This window comes from Arachis duranensis, chromosome 5 (assembly GCF_000817695.3).
Source record: "Arachis duranensis cultivar V14167 chromosome 5, aradu.V14167.gnm2.J7QH, whole genome shotgun sequence".
NCBI lineage: Eukaryota > Viridiplantae > Streptophyta > Magnoliopsida > Fabales > Fabaceae > Arachis > Arachis duranensis.
Genome location: NC_029776.3, coordinates 42820697 through 42828715, shown reverse-complemented (window position 1 = coordinate 42828715; position 8019 = coordinate 42820697).

Below are 8019 nucleotides of genomic sequence, written 5' to 3'. Positions count from 1 at the left end.
GCGTTGAACATTTTCACTGAGAGGATGGGAGCTAGCCATTGACAACGGTGAAACCCTACATACAGCTTGCCATGGAAGGAGCCTTGCGTGCCTGAAGAAGAAGACAGTGGGAAAGCAGAGATTCAGAAGATAGAGCATCTTCAAAACCTCAACCTATTCTCCTTTACTGCAAAACAAGTACTTATTTCATGTTCTTTTGCTTTTCACAATCAATCCTGATAATTTTTGATATCCTGACTAAGAGTTATAAGATAACCATAGTTTGCTTCAAGCCGACAATCTCCGTGGGATCGACCCTTACTCACGTAAGGTATTACTTGGATGACCCAGTGCACTTGCTGGTTAGTTGTGCGGGATTGCAAAAGTGTGATTGCAATTTCGTGCACCACAAGCCAAGGAATAGAAGCTAATTCTGAGAAATGTCGAGCCGTAATAGACATGACAAGTCCACAAACAATCAAAGAGGTCCAGCGTCTAACAGGGAGACTTGCTGTCTTATCTAGATTTTTATCATGTTTAGCATCCAAATCTTTCTGCTTTTTTCAAACATTAAAAAGAAAAACAATTTTACTTGGATTGAAGAATGCAAAAATTCTTTTTCAAGTATAAAAACCATCCTTTCAAAACCTCCGATTTTACAAAATACCCTTCAAAAGGACGAGCTTTACTTATATTTATCTGTTACTGACTGGGTAATAAGTTCTATCCTTATCATAGAGAGACAAAAAATGCAACAACCAATTTACTTTGTCAGTCTCTGCAAAATGCCGGGCTTCGCTACCCAAAAATTGAGAAATTAGCTCTAGCCTTGATCTCTCAGCTGGCGTCTTCGGCATATTTGTAGAGTCATACCATCCACATCAAAATTGATCAACTTTTGAGACAGGTGTTACACAAACCAGAGCTGGCTGGCCGACTTATAAAATGGTTGGTCGAGCTCCCTGAATTTGACATCAGCTACCAGAGCAGAGGGCCAATCAAATTTCAACACCTTGCAGACTTTATAGCCGATTTTACTGCTCCGAGTTCGGAGGACCACTCAACAAAATGACCCTTTATGTGGACGGGGCCTCTGATCCCCAAGGGTGTGGCGCTGGAGTTCTACTTGAAGATGGCAATGGTTTTGTCTTAGGACAATCTTTGCACCTCTCATTCAAAGCAAGCAACAACCAAACTGAATATGAAGCACTGATTGCCGGCCTAAAACTAGCAACCAACTTAAACATCTCCGAACTGAAGGTATACTATGATTCCTTGCTAATTGTACAGCAGGTAAATAACCTATTTCAAGTTAAAGATCCCTTAGTAGAAAAATATCTTGATATTGTCAAAATATTGATTTCAAATTTTACAGAGTTCGAAATCCTTCATATACCTCAGGAACACAATCACCGAGCTGATATCTTGTCAAAGCTTGCAAGCTCACAAACACCTACTTCTTCTCATTACCAATCTACACTCTGCTTTCCAGGTGTGACTCTAACCAAAGTTTTGAGTTTAGCACAGGATGAAGATTGGCGGACTCCTTATATAGAGTGCACTAAGTATGGAATTATCCCACTTGGCACTGACAATGTTCAGAAATTTCAGCGTCAAGCATCCTTCTTTACCATATACAACAACTCTTTATATAGGTGAGGTTTCTCTCGACCTTTGTTAAAGTGCCTTTCCAGGACCGAGGCAGAGCTTGCACTAGTTGAAGCTCACGAGGGCTTCTGTGGAACACACGGAGCTCGGAGCATATCTTCCAAAATACTCCGAGTAGGTTTTTTTTGCCAACACTGTCGCGAGATTGCACCGAAAAAGTCAAAAAGTGTGCAAATTGCCAAAAGCACGAACCGATCACACACTTACCAGCCAAAGTTCTCCACAGCTCGGAAGTAAGTTGGCCATTCAACCAATGGGGGCTCGATATACTCGGCCCTTCCCTTTATCACCTAGACAGGTAAAAGTTTCTGATAGTTGCAATTGATTACTTTTCAAAATGGATAGAGGCCCAATCCTTAGCAAAAATAACACCGCAGCAAATGATTTCCTTTGTTTGGAAAAATATTATCTGTCACTTTAGCATACCTCGGCACATTATCATCGATAATGGTCGCCAGTTTGCCAATAAAAAATTTATCTCTTTTTTGCAGAATTTGAAAATCAAATAACACTTTTCTTCTGTAGAACATACACAAACAAACGGATTAGTAGAAGCTGCAAACAAAGTCATTTTACATGCCTTATGAAAGAAGCTCAACAACGCTAAGGGGCTATGGGCCGAATTAGTCCCAGAAGTAATATGGGGATACAATATCGCTGTGCATTCAACAACAAAGGAAACACCATTTTGTTTAGTATATGGCTCAGAAGCAATGATACCTGTGGAGATATCCCAGTCATCTCTTGATAAAATCCAATTTTAAGGTTTATCTTATGTTGAATTTAGTGGATTTTATCAACATTTCTCACATTTATTCAACGAAATAGCATGATTTTGTGAATTTCTCCTAATTTATGCTTAAGAGTGAAAACATGCTTTTTAGGCCCTTAATTTGCTAAATTTAGTTTACTTTGATTCCATTCGATTTCTTGATGTGTTGTTTAGTAATTTCAGGCTTAGGAGTCAAGGATTGGATTGAAGAAGTGAAAAAAAAAGCATGAAAAGTGGAGAATTCATGAAGAAATGGAGATTTTGTGAATTTATGGCGACGCGTACGTGTGACACTTGTCATCTGACCTCATTAAAGGAATACGCTGGCGGCAATTTCTGAGCTCATCCAGGCCCAAATCTAACTCATTTCTGAAGTATTTGAAGCCAAAATCAAGAAGGATGAAGGGGGGAGCAATTAGGTTAGTGTAGAAACATGTTTTAGGATAGTTTTCTAAAGAGAGAAGTTCCCTCTTCTCTCTAGAATTAGGGTAGATTTAGATTAATTTCTCTTAGATTTAGGTTTTAATTCTTGCTTTGATCTAGTTTCCTTTACTTTTTGTTGTTCTATTGCTTTAATTTTCTTAGTTCCTCTTGTTAATTTCTCATTTTGGTTACTTTTTATGTTAATGAACTCTTGTTAATTTCCATTTCTTTTAATGTAATTTGAGGTTTTATGTTTTCTTCTTATTTGTTTGAGTTATTCTTGTTATTTTCTTACATTTGGTAGTAGTAGATTTTATTATTCATGCAATTTATTATGCTTTTATTTTTATGCACACCAAGTGTTTGATAAAATGCTTGGGTTTGTTTTAGAATAGATTTTTGAGCATTCTTGGCTTGGAAAGAGAAATTAGGTAATCTTGAGTCGTTGATATCCAATTTAGATTAGTGATCTAGAGTTGTTAGTTAATCTTGTTTCCATTAACACTACTTATGGATTGGAGTTAACTAGGCATATTTGACTTTCTTCCAATGTGAAGACAGCGTAATAGGCTTAACTCTTGGTAATTATTGTGTTATGATTAATGACTAGGATAGAAAACCTTGATTCTCAATCCTTGTCATGAATGCCTCTTTAATATTTGTCTTTAGTTGTTTTCTTTATTTTATTGTCATTTATATTCTTGTCTTCTCATATGCATACCCCCTTGAACCACATAACCGATAACATGCATATCTCACTACAATTCCTTTGAGTGATGATTCGAGGTTTAAATACTCTCGGTTTTTATTGTTTGCACGTGTGACAAACAAAATTAAACTTTGATTGAGGGTTGTTTGTTGGTTTGTATTTATTCAACGAAATTATTTTGTGAAAATTTCTAACTGACGATTTCCCTCCATCATCTCTCTGAGCCCAATATACTGATCATATTATAGAGGAGTTTGCCAGACCAATTTGCTAAGAAGTGTAATATTGACAATCCCTAATCGGAATCTCTAAAAGCTAATCATCTATATCTCTTAAGAGTTATGAAAACCTTCCACAAATTTAGATGCAAGCCATGAGATGACTTATTACTCCACACAAAATGTCTTATAGCTTTGTTAATCTAGTGAGAAACAACTTTTAGGAATAAAGTTACCTGCACCATGTATACTGGTATATAAACAAGGACCGACTTGGCAAAATAAATTCAACCAGCTCTATTATGAAATCTACCTTTCCAAGAGTTTAACCTTCTTCAGACTTTACCAAGAATATTGTTTAACAATGATCTAGATAGTCTAGCATGACAAAGAAGGCACCAAGATACTTTTCAAAAAAAAAATCGATGAAACGTATAGATGATATATGTGTGATCTTCTTTCTTTGTCTTGATACATTTTGAGAAAAATAGCTTTGGTTTTGTCAAAATTGACCTTCATGCCAAAATCTTCATAGAACTGATCCAAGGTAGAAACTACCCTTTATTTTCACTAGTGTTTTATTTGCTTTACAAAAAAAAAATCAGATCATCTACAAACATAAAATGTGATATTTGAGGTTTTCCATGAGAAACTACAATAGGATCTTAACTCCTGATTCTACTTTATCAGAAATAAAACAACTAAATCTCTCCATGCAGAGAACAAAAAGATAAGGTGTAACGAGTCTCTTTGATAAAGGTCTCGCTTAAGATAAAAAGAATCCAAGGTAAACATACCTCACAATCAGATAAATATTTGAAAAGAGAAAACTAAAATACAGAATTATCTGGAATGCCATGACTAGCAATACGTTCTTCTTGGATGGGTTTAATTATACTTTGAAGAAAGGGTCACAACTTATTTATAATTACCTTAATTACCACTTTATAAAGGACACTACAAAAAATAAGTAAGGTTCTAAGAAACCACTAGCAAAGGCTTACTTCACAAAATTCTATACCTCATCATCAACAATGTCTCAATATTCTTTAAATAAAAAAACTTGGAAACCATCATGTCCTAGTGTTTTAGAGAAAGTCATATCAATGATAGCCCATTGAACCTCTTCCTTTGAAATTTTCCTTGTAAACTCTTCACATGCATATTGAGATAGACTAGGTAATTCTTGATTACCTAAAATATTAAGATTAGCATTTTCATTAGAATAGAAGAGGTTCATGAAAAACTCATCGGCCTCTCTTTCTAGTTCAATTTTCTCAGAACTCCAGCTCCAATTATCTAAAAACCTTGCTTCTCTTTCTCTTGTTCATAATATGCACGTGAAAAATATTTAAATCTCTATCACCAAATTAGACTCATTTCTCTCTAGATTTTTGATACCAGAATAATTAGTCCTAAAACAACATTTTTTAAAAAATAGGAAAAGAGAATTAACCCTTTCAAGTTTTTTTTGGACATTAAATATTTGGGTTTTTTAAAAAATAACTTCCGTTTGAAAAGATTCTCAAAGACCTCTTTGGAAATTGAGTAACATCATCTCCTGCCACATAAAAACATCTAATCAAGTATGGAACAACTTTGTTCCCAAGTTTTTTAGACAACTTCTGTAAAGACATGATGTATTAAATATATAAATACACACTCCCAAGCAACCTAAAAAGGAAAAAGCTTTTGACCTGATTATTTTCATTCATATCTGATGGTTATCTGTGACTAAAAGAAGGAGGGGTTGAATCTTGGCCTCTTTTTAATTTAGTTTCTAACTTTGCGTTCTGTAGAGATTCTGAGAGTAACAGATAGGAGAGACTTTTGTTTTATCTCCTCACACGGTAGGAGCCAGAATAGTGTTACTTGCTGAACCAAAAATCAGGATAAGAGTGTAGAAAAATCAGGAGATACTTTATTTTTATTTCCTTTAGTGCTGAACCAGAAACAGAGAAGAGTGTAGAGAATGACACACAAATGTATCCTGGTCCAGCTAACCAGTGTAATGTAGTACATCCAGTCTCCATCACAACAATGATGAAATTTTTACTATCTTTTCAATAGATTACAATCACCTATTCTCCCTAGGATCTACCCAATCCTATCTGGGTCAAGTCCATATTCTAACCCAACCTGAAATTGACTAGGACTCACCCTAGCTTTCAACTGTAAAGTACTAACCCAACTTGCAACAAAATTTCCTTAGGATTATGACCACAAAATAGAAATAGATACAAAGAATTTCTGAGATAACTATGGCTTTTTCTCCAAGTTTAACTCTCTGTCTTTTTTCACTCATTGGATTTTTCTTACAAACATCACCATTTTGTCTTTTACCAATAAAAATTTAGACAGACTCAACTGAGAAAAAGAAATACAAAATGAAAACCATGAAGGAGAAGAATAAACAGCTCAAAGAGCTATGAAAACCTAAATGTGTGCTCTCATTTCTTGCTTTAATCCTTGGTTGTTCACCCTTATTGTAGAAAAGTGAAGCTTCCAAGACTTGAAACCTTGCTTTAACACATGTTGATTTTTCTTCTCCCAAGATCAAAATTAGCAACGGCGTCATAGAAGAGAGAGAGAGAGAGAGAGAGGGCAGAAGCAGTGACATGCAACCATACCTTTCTCTTTCAACTTTTTCCTTCAAGCTTCTTGAATATGGTTTGTGCATATTTACTTTGACCCTAAGTTTGTTTCTTGACCGTTGATAAGTAGCAGAGCACTATTGACTTCACTTTCTTCATTTTCCAATTCGGTGCTTGTAGCCTAGTTGATTTCTTCAACGTTCCTTGATGAAGCACAAATGGAGAAAATTTTTTTTTGTGATTCTCTGTTCGGGTGAAATCTTCCCTCCTGTTGTAGCCCTTTTTCTTTCTCTTCTTATTTGAAAATCGAAAGTAGCTTTTTGTTCTTCCTTTTACCCTAACTCCAGAACTTTCTTTTTTCTTTCTTCTTATTTTAGAGATTGATGTGATATGAAAGAAAAGAGAGAAGAGAGAAGAGCGAATTTACTTTCGGTGGTTTGGTGTGGTGTTCGAATGAAATAAAATTTAAATTACCTAGTTGGAGTTTAAGTGAAGTGTATGGATTTTGGGTGTGCTCCACCGATTGGGCTTTATGTTTTTATTTTGGCTTGCTTTCTTTCTTTCATTATTTGGCTAGAGACTTATTTTGTATCTGATGAGGAGCTTTTGTGATAGAGCAAATAACTCTTAGGCCATTATTGTGAGTGTTTGTGGACCAGATACTATATAGCTTGGGTTGTTGCTTTTTTGGGCCATTCTCCATTTAATTTATTCTCTGCACACTAAACAAAACACATTACACAAACAATTTAACAATTAATCTAATAATGTTTAGTCATCATCTTATTCATAGTTTAGTTCTCTAAACTCAATAATCTTCCTCTTGATGACAAATATTATGAAATAAATTGAAAAAAAAAAGAATAAGAGATTTAGAAACTTTGCTTTGATGTTTCATTTGACATGAAGCTCTCCCTTTCTTTCGATCTTCAAGCTCCCCCTAAATGTTTGCATTTCATAACCTGATACTAACAAGCTTTTCACAGAAAAAATTTCCAAACATCCAATAATAATAATTAAACATTTACAAGGCTTTTATCCAATCAATAGTTAGCCATGAAGAAAAAATTAGATATCAATACAGAAAAAGATCAAAACAGCCATTCATTCAAAGTCTATCACAACCAAATGTTAATAAGCTGCAGATTTTTGAAAAAATATATCATGAAAATAGCTTCAAACATCAGGAAAACAGAGATCAACTTTTAAGATCAAAATAATTTATCACATGTTAAAAATAGAGCAGTTTTCATTGATCAAAACAGAGACAACTTCCGATATCTACATCCTAAATTTTCACAAGTTCAAAAAAGAGGCAGCCACTTTTAATTCGAAACAGAGGCATCTATTTTTCAATTTATTTTACTTTCTCCCCTTTTTGTTATCAAGGAGGGAAGAATCTTCACAAACATCAGTCCAACAAGCATACCAAAATAGCAAACTAAGCAAACTTGTTAATAATAGAGTTAATAGTCTAAGTCTATTACAGTCATCCCCAAAAAGTATTCAAAGCAGTATCCAAAAAAGAACAAAAAAAAAGCAATAAAGTAGTGTGTCAACAAGATAAAATCCAAAAATTAGAACAAAGCTTTAAACTTCAGCAGTATTAGGAGATATAGGGTAAACATCAGATCCCTCTTCCTCGGTTCCAGCCAT